This window comes from Myripristis murdjan, chromosome 6 (genome assembly GCF_902150065.1).
Source record: "Myripristis murdjan chromosome 6, fMyrMur1.1, whole genome shotgun sequence".
NCBI classification, from domain to species: Eukaryota; Metazoa; Chordata; class Actinopteri; order Holocentriformes; family Holocentridae; genus Myripristis; species Myripristis murdjan.
Window position 1 is genome coordinate 30,470,279 of NC_043985.1, and position 12,982 is coordinate 30,483,260.

General features: G+C 39.9%; 8 non-coding genes across 8 annotated transcripts; all 8 read right to left on the reverse strand.

Annotated features, from left to right (window-relative positions):
* Window positions 1-1,284: 1,284 nt before the first annotated feature.
* Window positions 1,285-1,356, reverse strand: trnap-cgg (transfer RNA proline (anticodon CGG)). Its single transcript has one exon. It is a non-coding gene; the product is annotated as a tRNA-Pro (tRNA).
* Window positions 1,357-3,540: 2,184 nt separating this feature from the next.
* Window positions 3,541-3,612, reverse strand: trnap-agg (transfer RNA proline (anticodon AGG)). The gene has a single exon. It is a non-coding gene; the product is annotated as a tRNA-Pro (tRNA).
* Window positions 3,613-4,964: 1,352 nt separating this feature from the next.
* On the reverse strand, window positions 4,965-5,036 carry trnap-agg (transfer RNA proline (anticodon AGG)). Its single transcript has one exon. It is a non-coding gene; the product is annotated as a tRNA-Pro (tRNA).
* Window positions 5,037-6,444: 1,408 nt separating this feature from the next.
* Window positions 6,445-6,516, reverse strand: trnap-agg (transfer RNA proline (anticodon AGG)). Its single transcript has one exon. It is a non-coding gene; the product is annotated as a tRNA-Pro (tRNA).
* Window positions 6,517-7,109: 593 nt separating this feature from the next.
* On the reverse strand, window positions 7,110-7,181 carry trnap-agg (transfer RNA proline (anticodon AGG)). Its single transcript has one exon. It is a non-coding gene; the product is annotated as a tRNA-Pro (tRNA).
* Window positions 7,182-8,202: 1,021 nt separating this feature from the next.
* On the reverse strand, window positions 8,203-8,274 carry trnap-ugg (transfer RNA proline (anticodon UGG)). The gene has a single exon. It is a non-coding gene; the product is annotated as a tRNA-Pro (tRNA).
* A 1,202-nt stretch (window positions 8,275-9,476) lies between these two features.
* On the reverse strand, window positions 9,477-9,548 carry trnap-agg (transfer RNA proline (anticodon AGG)). The gene has a single exon. It is a non-coding gene; the product is annotated as a tRNA-Pro (tRNA).
* Window positions 9,549-10,235: 687 nt separating this feature from the next.
* trnap-ugg (transfer RNA proline (anticodon UGG)) lies at window positions 10,236-10,307 on the reverse strand. Its single transcript has one exon. It is a non-coding gene; the product is annotated as a tRNA-Pro (tRNA).
* Between the last annotated feature and the right edge of the window lie 2,675 nt (window positions 10,308-12,982).

Sequence of the window (12,982 nt, forward strand, 5' to 3'; positions counted from 1 at the left end):
GTTCCCAGCACAAATTTAACAGGTTAGTCAAGGGTTTTAGAGGATATTTTCTGTTTAAAATTCTGACAACTTTTGCCAATGACAGAAACAGAAAGGAGAAACTTGTGGGAAAACAGAAAAAAACAATTAAGAAGACGTCTAGGTGGAGCTGAAAGATTATTAGCACATCTATAGGTAAGCTACGCACATTTATGATTACAAGCTGGAAAAAAAAAAAAAAAACTTTCTTTATCATTTTACTGTATAAGAACAAGGTAATTAAACAGTAAATAAACCTTGAAACGCTGTTTTATGTCAGAAGCATCAGTATAATATCAAAATTTATTAATATCAGCAAAGATAACCAGCTCCTTAAAACAGCTAGCTAGTTTCTCACTTAAATGTTTAACTCAGCTGTCATTTCAGTGAGCACTTGCTCTTATGATTTTAAAGAGTGGATTTAAAGTTTCATATTTTTAGTTATTTCATTTTGTGTAAAGAGTGAAACCAAAGGAGTGCTTGCTAAGTGGATGTCACATGTAAAAATGTGAAAGTAGTTGAACGGATGTAGTTAAATTAAGAGACTCATCTCACATTATTGTGTCATATATTTGTAAATACATTCCCTAATTTTACTTTACAGAGATCTATCTAAGGGCAGGGAGGTGCTTCCGTAAGATATTTACACACAAGAGATTTTTAATGGTGACCAAGCAGGTAGAGACAAATAATAGAGCAGCTATAACAGTTTAATAAGTTCAGAGAATTGTTAAAGGTTGTAATGCAACCTTTAACACCAGGAAAAGATGATATTATGACATGATATTAATTTATTGTCATTCTGCCCCATATTGTAGCCTGGCAGTTCAAATGTTCTAATAAATTATAATACAATAATATAATACTGTTGTCCCCCAGTCATGAAGCTCCTCTGTCATTACTGTTGATGGGATTCTTGAGTTTTCTCTTTATGTCAGAAGTATCTTCACCAACAAAACATTGGAGTGTAGATGTTTATGTTTCATGTAAAGATGCTACAGATGCACTTTCCCGACTGTAAAGAATGTGAAATATTTGGTTTAGTTCGATATGTATGCTACCAAGTTAAGCGCCAAAGTTTTTTTATACCTGTTTAACTCCAGCCCCGACACACACCTTCTGGAGTTTTACACGTTGTTGGGTGTTGTAGCTGTGACTGGCTTTTCATTACAGCTTGCCATATTCAAAACAGCCCCTGTGGCTGCATTTGAGGAGACACATACATTTTTGTTTCCTGTAACCCCCCTGTCCCTCAGGTGAAATACAGGGCTCGTCCGGGATTTGAACCCGGGACCTCTCGCACCCGAAGCGAGAATCATACCCCTAGACCAACGAGCCGCCCTTTAAGTAGAAAACTGAGGGTTTAAATCCCCATGAGCAAGATTTTGGACAGGATTTTAGATCTATGTCAGGAGTTCTCCTCCATATTCTGAAATGTCCAACTCATGGGCTTTAGGCAGATGTAAACGATATGATAGCTCAGGTTTGACTCTCTGTCTACTGCCCTGGATTCATCTGTCCTGGTGCTGTAGGACTGTACAACATCTGTGCTTTTCTCTCCTTCCCATTGTCTCATCATTACGGAGAAAAGAGGGAGGTTGTGTGTGTGTTGGTTTGTGTGTTTGCATGCATGCCAACATGAGCTTGCTCCTCACTTCTCTCCCTCCTCAATCTCATCTAAAACACCGTCCACCCTCTTCATTCACTCACACAGAATCTGAACAAACACACACGCACAGACAAATTCAACATACTGTAGTTAGGAAAAAAAATCTAATTTCAATTCTTTTTATCATTCACACACATCATTTATCAATCACACACACACACACACACACACATATATATATATATATATATATTCATAGATATGAATGCAGCATTGAGTTTTTTATGTGTTCAATCTTAGTGGTTTGTTGTTGCTCTCTCGGCTCTTGTGTCTTTCTCTTCTTGTGCACTCTGTCTTCTCATTGTGTGTGTGTGTGTGTGTTGTGTGTGTCTGTTTGTTTGAATTAGTATCAGTATTTTCCTCACTCTTACTTTTTTTTTTTTTTTTTCTTACAGGCATTGTGGCTGGATTGTGTTCAGACAGTGTCACGATTGGAGGACAGAAGTCACCTCTACAGTGTTTGAGGTACATCTGTTCGGCAGCAGTGGCTCCCCAGTTAATTAGGTAAGAGTCATTTTAAAAATTACAGTAAGTACTAGAATAGATACTGAGAATAGGACCAAGGGAAACCCCAGCTGTGCAACCCAAAATGAAACCACCCACGTGAGCCATCTCTAACAAAACGTCATGGAGGGGGACTTTTTACTTTCTATCTTGTTTGCTTGATTGCATGTGTGATATCATGTATTTGGTATTGTGTTAAAATTGTAGAAATATAGTACATTTTATTTATACAGCAACATTTCCAAACAACATTTCAAAGTGCTTTGAAAACAAATAGATAATATAAATGGATAAATACAATAAATACATGGAATTAAAAAAGAAACAACAAAATGAGAATGAGAAGACAAAATGAGAAGACAAATAAAGGAAACTAACAAAATAATACAGAAATAAAAACAGGGCATGAAGAGATCATTATAAAGTTTTGTGTGTTATAAAGGTAAGGGCAATTAGTCGAGATATTATCAAAGTCACAATATGGCCAGATTTGCAGTATCCAAATCGCTGGACCTGCAGTGTTTCCATAAAAGTAATGTGGGTGACAAACCATTTTTGTAAATGAAGAAATATGTTTTTTTATGGTATTATGGCAGAAATCACACTATCATTGTTTGTCATTTACACTGTGAACTAAAACTCAAGGCGGTGTGGCATTTTTTCACCAGCTTTCCTCAAAGTTTTCATGATCACAACATTTTACCAGAGAATCAGAAATAGACCCTGAAGGACTTTTGCTGTACAGGAAGTATTGCTGGTGCCTCAGTGGCTCACGGTGTAGAGCAAGTATCACGCAACATCAAGGCTGAGCTGCAGCCTGGGTTTGAATCCAACCCAGACCCTTTGCTGCATGTCATCCCCCTGTCTCTCCCCACTGTGATTTTCTAATAAAAAGCAGAAATAATGAAGAAAAAAACTAATAAAGAAACAAAACATTGTTCTTAGGTGTGCAGTGCAGCTTGGACACCATATTAATTGATGATTAACTAACTGACTTACACAGCAGCTTACTAAACAGATACAGCACCCAATGATTTATTTTCAAACTGGAGTTAAACCTAAAGAAAAAAAACAAAACAACTTATACACCTGTGAAACAAAATAATATAAGAGTCAAAGGTCATGTTTTTTTTTTTCTTTTTTAATAGTTTAAATTATGCATAGTATTAATCATCTGTGTCACAGCTTGTGCTCACATTCAGAGCATTGCTGTATTTCACAAATCAGTAGCTTTGCTTGTGTTTTTCCCCTGGCGGTGTCACAGATGAAATAATGCTGTCAGCCTGCATTTGCATTATACTGTGTATGATATGCATTGTGTCTTCTGTGACCCGCAAGGGTCAAAAACAGGGCTCGTCCGGGATTTGAACCCGGGACCTCTCGCACCCTAAGCGAGAATCATACCCCTAGACCAACGAGCCTGCCTCTTGAACACTAACTGAGGGTTTTAGTCCCGTCCAGAGCTTCAGTCAAACTCCTCAAACTAGTGATGTGGCAGCTCCAAGCCTCACAGACTAATCTAGTTAAACAGCACCCTCTAGTGGTCACAACATGTTTTTTTTTTTTTATCTCACCTGTAGGGTTCCCCTCCTAAGCACCCCCCCCCCCCTCCCCCTTTGTTTTGAGCATAGCTATTTAATTTTATAAATTTAGTAAGGGCTACTGTACAATTAATCAAAATGTTATCAAAACACCATGAAGACCCCAGCAAAAATCACACTATCATCATTTGTCATTTACATTGTAAGCTAAAACTAAAGGCTGTGTGATATTTTTTCACCAGCTTTCTGCAAAGTTTTCATGATCAGAACATTTTGCCTGAGAATCAGAAATGGACAGTGATGGTCTAATGCTGTAAGTAAGGGATAATCAACAGGTAGGTGTGTGGGTCTGCATGTGTCTGTATGAGGTGTAGAGGCAAAGAGCCACCCTCCATGTTGGGTGGTTCTGTTACTTGTACTTTAAAACCATTTAATGCACACCTACAAGTTGATTATCCTGCTTATACCATGGTCATTTGTCAACAGTATAAAATAAAAGCATTCGCAAATTTTTAGTCAGTGTTTTGCACTCAGAATCAAAAGGTTATGAAGCAAGAACTTTCCACTGACAAGGAATAAAGCTTTGGCCAAGCTGATAACTCTGCTGTGCTTGCCGCAGTTGATGACGAGCTTTGACAGCTGTGCTTTTTAATGTTGCTATGGTTACAAGCTGGGTAGCAGGCAAATTTAGAACAGTAATTAAACTTGAGCCAAACTATGTGTGCAATACATTGTTTTAACGGACACCTGCCAGCCAATCAGACAAGAGTATTCACCCAGACGGTGGTATAAACAGTGTTGTTACATGGCAGGTGCACAGTGCAGGATGGAAACCGTATTAATGCAGGATTGATGATTAACTAACTGAGGCTGACACACCAGGGTGCTAAACAGAAACAGTGCTCAAGGACATATTTCTGAAATGTAGTTAAACCTAAAGAACAAACAAGTTATACATCTGTGAAACAAAATAATATGAGTCAAAGGTCATGTTTTTTTAGTTATTTATTTTTTTAATTGTTTAAATTATCCACAGTATCAGTCAGTTTATTTGTTTATTTGTGTCACAGCTTGGGCTCACATTCAGAGCGTTACTGTATTTCACAAACCTGTAGCCTTTGCTTGTCTATTTCTCCTGGTGTCACAGATGAAATAATACCTTCAGCCTGCACTTGCATCATACTGTATATGATATGTATTGTGTCCTCTGTGACCCCCAAGAGATAAAATCAGGGCTCGTCCGGGATTTGAACCCGGGACCTCTCGCACCCTAAGCGAGAATCATACCCCTAGACCAACGAGCCTGCCTCTTGAACACTAACTGAGGGTTTTTGTCCCGTCCAGAGCTTCAGTCAAACTCCTCAAACTAGTGATGTGGCAGCTCCAAGCCTCACAGACTAATCTAGTTAAAGAGCACCCTCTAGTGGTCATGATGATTGTTTTATATCATCTGTAGGACCCATCCATTCCAATTTGCTCCCTGAGTACCCCCCCTTTGTTTTCCAAATGTCAGCACTCAGGACAAGGCGGTTCAGCCCTCATGGACTTCAGTCGTACGTTTTGTGATGTTAACTAAGGATTTGCGTCATTATGCCAAGTCTGTAAGGGGTTGTGAGCGTAAAAAAGGCGCCAATTGGACAGGACCTCAGACATCAATCAATATAATACCTGCATTTCATTTTTAAAAAAAATGTTGGTGCTGTGACTGTTAATGCTGACCACTCATGTGAAACCCTCAGCCTCTGAAGGAAAACTATGACATCTCTGAAAAAGTGCTTTTCACTCAGTTCAGTGAAATCCTGCAGATTGCAACCTGCAAATCTCATATAAAGAAATAATTAGGCCTTTTACATATGTGTCTAATATCATAAATAGCTGTAAATAGGTAGTATTTAGGCATTAGGCAAGTTCAGTTTTGTTATTGCACTTAACAGTGATTGAGTCAGCCAAAAGTCAAAGCAGGATTATTTAAATTAGGGCTATCCCACTGAAACAAGCACAACTTATTTTCTGTGGTACTTATTTAAGTCAGTATCACATATTACACCCAACCTCTTACTGTCTGACAGAAGTTTATTTATTTGAAATGAGAGAATTTATTCTAGCTGCATAATTACGCTGTGATATGAAAGTGTTGCTCGCCACATCATCAGTGCATCAGTGTTGCATAAAAATGTATGCCATAATGTGACAGTTAACTTGGTTAATACGTGCAATCTTGTTACAAGGCAGTTGCACAGCACAGGATTGATGCCTAAGGCGAAAACAAGTTTTATATCCTGAAGAAAAAACAGCCTAATATGAGTCCAAAAGTCACATGCCATGCATTTTCCTGTGTAATTTACACAAAGATTCAGGCAATCTTTTTCTGTCACTGCTTGTGGTTTGCATTCACAGGTTTACTTGAAATGAAATACACAGGTTGTATTTCATGATGTTGATGATAATTCAAAGTTTGCCTGTCTTTTTGTCAAGGTGATGCAGATTTAAGTGTCCGTCTGGCTTCCATTTGTATTAACACAAACTCTAATTTGTCTGCTGAAAGCCCTGATCCCCACAGTTTAAAATCACGGCTTAACATTGCTGATAACTTACTGTTCTTTTTAAGATAGTGTTATGGATGTAAGAGTCCATAACATATATTATGTATTTGACATATATTTTGTCTTTTGTCACCCCCTGACCCCCAGGGATTTAAAAAAAAAAAAATCAGGGCTCGTCCGGGATTTGAACCCGGGACCTCTCGCACCCTAAGCGAGAATCATACCCCTAGACCAACGAGCCTGCCTCTTTTGGGTTGACTGAAGGTTCAAATCCTTGTTCTGCCCCATCCAGGTCTGCAATTTTACTCCACACTGGTGATGTGGCAACTTGAAAACTCATCTGGTCAAACAGCACCCTCTGGTGGTCACAAAAGCATGTTGCATTTCATATCACATGCAGGAGTTGCTCCATGCAACTCCTGCATGTGAGGCTCTTAATTAAGACCAAGATCATGTTGAATACACTTAATATTTTAATATAATGTATTTATTGCACTTAGATAATGTGCTCATGAACTAAAAGTTAAACAAATCTGTATGGAGGGTGTCACTTCAAATTTTGAGCAAAGTTTTGTAAAAAAAAAAAATGTTGTTAGTGAGTCACCGGTGTAAAAAAGAATGTATTACAAAGTTGTTTAAATTATGCATAAGTGTAAATAACCTGTTTGTGCCTACTTTCAGAGAAATTCTGTGTTTTTGGTTACTGTCTGTGGCCCTGCCTGAGTTTCCTCCTGGTGTCATAGATGAAAGAGAGCCTGTTGTCTGAATCTGCATCATACTGCATATGATACATGCAGTGAAGTGACCTCTGTAACTCACCAGGGGTTAAAACCAGGGCTCGTCCGGGATTTGAACCCGGGACCTCTCGCACCCTAAGCGAGAATCATACCCCTAGACCAACGAGCCTGCCTTCTGCCAGATAATTGAGGGTTTAAATCCCCTCCTCTGTCCCATCCAGGCCTGCAATTGAACTCAAACTGGTGATGTGGCAGCTTGCAGACGCAAATTTCACCTGGTCAAACAGCACCCCCTGGTGGTTACAGTGACATAATTATTTCATACCACCCGCAGGCTACCTCAGCTGTTTTTCAGGCTTCATCTCCACTATGTTTTTTATCTGTTTTTATTGTCTTTTGACATTTAAGAATAAGTATAGTGGCGCGCTCTGATTTCAAAATGGATTTAGTTGTCAAGCTTTTTCTCCAGCAACTCTTCAAATACTTCCAGGATGCCTTTTTTATTTCCACGTTGTGTTCACAACTGGAACGCAACGTTTTCTCTGATGTTTTGGCCCTAGGACATCTCCTATCTCGACCTCAAAATGTGCATCTACATTCTAGATTAATGTCTACAGAAATGCAAATTTTCATGAAAAATCACCAATCAATTTGGAAGGCTGCCATAGACTTCCTGTGCAAAAAAGACAAAAGACAGGAAGAAAGAAATAGAGTCTTATTATCAGTAGGGGGCGACACACCTGCAGTGCCCCTCCTAAAAACATTTTAAAAAATGTAAAGGCTAAATGTTGATCTTCCCTGGCCAAGGTTTTATGACAGTTGTGTTATTTTGGTGAGAGTTGAAGTTTAAGTTTGTGGTAATTTTCACTAACATGTCCATTTCATTACATATTTTATGTGTGTTATGTTTGAATTTCAACTTAATGTGTGCTAAATGCACCTAAAGTAGCCTGCTTATTGAAAGTATAGTTGTGTCAGCAAGCTGTTCACAGTGAGTCATTTTGCCATGGCTTGTCACAGATGAAACTGTCTTGAGTTCAGGTCAGCAGTGCACAGGTTGATTTTTTTGTTGTTGTTGTTGTTTTTCAATTTTTGCTTTTTCCATTACTTTCTCAGGGTCACAGAGACTCTGCCTCTGATGGTGCAAGTTTAAGTTTTGTGGCCCTTTAAAACTGAGGGAATTAAATGCAGGGCTCGTCCGGGATTTGAACCCGGGACCTCTCGCACCCAAAGCGAGAATCATACCCCTAGACCAACGAGCCAGGTTCTGAAGTGCAAACTGAGGGTTTATATTCCCTCCTCTGTCCTAAACAATTATAACAGCAGTTTGTGGCAGCTTGGAGTCAAACATGAACATTTGCAGCCATCCCTGCTCAGCCTTCAAAATAACACCTGTGCCCAACATTGCGGGACCTGCAAGCTGGCCTTCACCTCACAAACCTCCAGTATAAATGAATGAATCAAATGGGGTCCAAATTCAGAAAACTACTGTATTTCATAACATAGTTGCTGTTGTAGCCTAGCATGCCTTCTTTCCTGGTGTCACTGATGAAATGTTCTTATTTGTGTGGCACATACTGCACATAATGAATATTTTGTCTTCCATAGCCTAGATTTGGTCAATATGGCCAAAAAATAAAATTGCGTTCTTTCTTTCAAACTTTTCAATTTCCTCTAGATTTTCCTCATTTTCCACTTCAAGATTTTTTGGGCGTTTTTGCTTTATTTGACAGTCACAGTGGTGGAAAGGCAGGGAAGAGAGGGGGAATTACATGCAGCAAGCAGCCTGAGGTCGGATTCAAACCCAGGACGCTCTAGTGAGCTGCTGGGGTTCCCCATGTTGCATTTCATTACAAATTTTCATTAGAAATTGTCCATGTCTGATTGTAAGTGGCACTACGAAGGGAACCTGCAATTTCATTGTGTGTACACAATGACAATAAAGGCTTCTATTCTATACTAGCTGATAGGAATCTGGGCACGGTCATGGGGATTCAAGCCTTCATTTCTGGGCGTGCGCGTTCTGTGTAGATGAGTTTGTTGTTTGGCTTGTTTGACAGAGTGCTTTCCTGCCTTTGTAACATTATAAAGCATACAAATATTCAGCTGCATTTTGCATTGATTTAAGGCAAGGCAAGGCAAGTTTATTTATATAGCACAATTCAACACAAGGTAATTCAAAGTGCTTTACAGAAACATTAAAAGCAACAAGACACAATTTTAAAACATAACAATTTAACTGACTTACCTCTCAGCTTTCTGTACCTGCCTACTTTATAAAGAATGTGAAATATCAGTCAAGGTATTTGTCACAGCTTGTGCTCACACTCAGAGCATTACTGCATTTCACAAATTCACAGTTTTGCTTTTGTTTTTGTCCTGGTGGTGTCACAGATGAAATGATGCATTTGTGTCATACATATTTTGTCCTCTGTGATACCCTGACCCTCAGGGGTTAAAACCAGGGCTCGTCCGGGATTTGAACCCGGGACCTCTCGCACCCTAAGCGAGAATCATACCCCTAGACCAACGAGCCTGCCTTCTGCCAGGTAATTGAGTGTTTAAATCCCCTCCTCTGTCACTGGCAACAACATAATTATTTTATATCACCATGCCTCAACTTTTTCAGGCTTTTTCTCCACTATGCTTTAGATCCAATTGTCTATTCTGAGTATCTTTTCAAATGTAAGACTACATTTGTGGCTCGGCCAAAGGAGTTTGTAATCAGTTTGTAAGGCTGGCATCGACTCCCCTTGCAGGAAAAAGACAGACAGGAAGAAAGAAGGAATTTCTTATTATCAGCATGGGTCCAAAACACCTGCAGTGCTTGCCCCCTAAAACACTTTTAAAAAATGTAAACGCTAAATGTTGATCTTCCCTGGCCAAGGTTTTATGACAGTTGTGTTATTTCGACAAGTGTTGAGTTTTAGTTTGTGGTAGCTTCCCTTAACATGTTCAGTTGACTATACATTACATGTGTTATGTTTGAATTTCAACATAATGCACACAACATTCCTGCTTATTTGAGTAGTATCGTCTTTCAGAAACTGGGACTCACATTCATCACAGAGCATTTTTATCTTTGTTGGTCATGTTCTCATACTTTGTCACAGATGAAATTACCTTGAGTTCAGGTTCAGGTTAATCTAACTTGTTGTCATTTTTAATCTGTTAGTCCATCCAGCATCCATATCTCTGATGGTGCAAGTTCAGTTCTTTTGCAGGGCTCGTCCGGGATTTGAACCCGGGACCTCTCGCACCCAAAGCGAGAATCATACCCCTAGACCAACGAGCCTGCTGTTTGTCAGATATCTGACGGTTTAAATTCCCCCCCCTCTGTCCCAACCAAGTAGGCTATACAGAGTTGAACGGCCGTTTGTGGCAGCTTGGAGTCTCAAATCTCAGGCTTCACTCTCCACTGTGGTCAGCTGATATTCACTATGAATAGGTGTCTGTGTTTCTTTCCAGTTATCATTACAGTCCACTTTGTAAATTTTAAACAACTTTTTTGTGCTTGTGTGACGTGCCATAGCACTTTAACAGTCAATGTGATGACCACACACTCTAACATGACTAGTATAAATCTCTAGTATAAATGATTAAATCAGTGGAAAAACAATGCAGGTTGATGAAGGTCAAGGCTGTTGTTATCACTCTGTTGCAGTTATTCGACTCATGCTTTTATCATGTTTTCATAAATGTTTTTATAATTTCCTACAGTCTTCATGCTAAAAAGCACTTTGTCCATGAATATTTGTGGTGTGAAATTTCATATCTCAGTGACAATTTACTTGTTTATTATAAGTGCAGTCTTGTTACAAAGCAGTTACATGCAGAACAGGATTGACGCAATAGTTGCAGGGCGAAATAAGACAACATTATAACAACAGAGTAAACACTGACAGACAGAGTCCAAGTAAACATTTCTGAAACTTGTGTCTAAAATTCAGAACAGTAAGAGGAAAGAGCAAGTATTATAGATGTAAAACAAAACCAAATACCCCCTCCTTGTTAAAAGAATGCAAAGTATCAGTCAAGTTATTTGTCACAGCTTGTGCTCACATTCAGAGCTTTACCGCATTTTACATCGGACCTCAATGACTACCGACCGGTTGCCCTCACATCTCATCTGATGAAGGTGCTGGAGAGGCTGGTCTTGGCCCACCTGAGGCCACAGGTGAAGGAGCTGCCAGATCCTCTACAGTTTGCTTACCAGCCCCATTTGGGAGTTGACGACGCCGTCATCTACCTGCTCCAACGAGCTCATATGCATCTGGATGGTGGTGGCAGCACTGTGAGAATCACATTCTTTGATTTCTCCAGTGCTTTCAACACCATCCAGCCTCTGCTGCTGGGTGAGAAGCTGCGGGTGATGGGTGTCGACACCTCCATTGTCTCCTGGATTACTGACTACCTGACAGGCAGGCCACAGTTTGTCCGTCTGGGCAGTGTTCTGTCTGACACGGTGGTCAGTGATACAGGAGCTCCGCAGGGGACTGTGCTGTCCCCTTTCCTTTTCACCTTATACACTACAGACTTTCAGTACAACTCCGAGTCATGCCACCTGCAGAAATTTTCTGATGACTCGGCTGTTGTTGGGTGTATAACTGGGGGAAGGGAAGGGGAGTACAGAGCAGTGGTGGATAACTTTGTGGAGTGGGCTGGACGCAATCACCTGAGGCTGAATGCCAACAAGACCAGAGAGATGGTGATCGACTTCAGGAAGAAGAGGAAGCCTTCACAGCCACTGTGCATTCTGGGAGAGGATGTGGAGGAGGTGGAGGACTACAAGTACCTGGGCGTCAAAATCAACAACAGACTGGACTGGAAATCCAACACCGACGCTACCTACAAGAAGGGGATGAGCAAACTCTACTTCCTGAGGAAGCTGAGATCCTTCAACATGTGCAGCAAGATGTTGGTGATCTTCTATCAGTCTGTTGTGGCCAGCGTACTCTTCTTCGCAGCGGTTTGTTGGGGGAGCAGCATCGGAGCCAGTGACACCAACAGACTCAACAAACTGATCAGGAAGGCTGGCTCCGTGATTGGCTGCAGATTGGATACTGTGGAGGCTGTGGTGGAGAGGAGGACACTGAACAAACTGTTATCCATCATGGATAACCCTGATCACCCTCTCCACCACACACTGGACAGACAGCGGAGCTCCTTCTCCATCAGACTGTTACAGCTCTGCTGTCCAAGGGACAGATACAGGAAATCATTCCTGCCACAAGCCATCACACTGTACAATAACTCACACCTGTCTGACAGAGACACACAACTGCCTGCTGTATAGTTCTGTTTTTAACACTCTACTACTCAGCACCTTAATTGCTTGTTTATTTATTATCCACTACTCAGCACCTTAATTGTTTATTTTATTATCCATTACCCAGCACCTTAACAGTTTATTTATTGGAAGTGGTGATTCCATGAGGCCGAATCAAGTCTGCCAGTTGCTGAATCCCAGTACCGGGCGTCAGGTTCTGCCACTTGGTTTCTTGGTTTCATGGTTTCAAGCTTACTCTGTGCCATACTATCTGTATATTTGATATATCATATTTATTATTACCATCGGTATATTTCACATTTCACAGCTCATATTCTTAGGTTAGTTTATTGTATATACTTAGTCCTTAATCTGTCTTTATTGTATATATTTAGTATATTTAGTCTTTATTGTATATACTTCTTCTTAATTTTATTTTATGTTTCTATTGATGCTGCTGTAACGTGGGAATTTCCCATTTTGGGATCAATAAAGTAAATCTATCTAACATATTTCTGGTTTTGCTTGTGTTTTTGTCCTGGTGGTGTCACTGATGAAATGATGCATTTGTATTATACTGTATATGACACATACACTACTCACAAAAAGTTAGGGATATTTGGCTTTTGGGTGAAATTTATGGAAAATGTAATGTGTTCACGCTACAATGATATTATATCATGAAAGTAGGGCATTTAAGT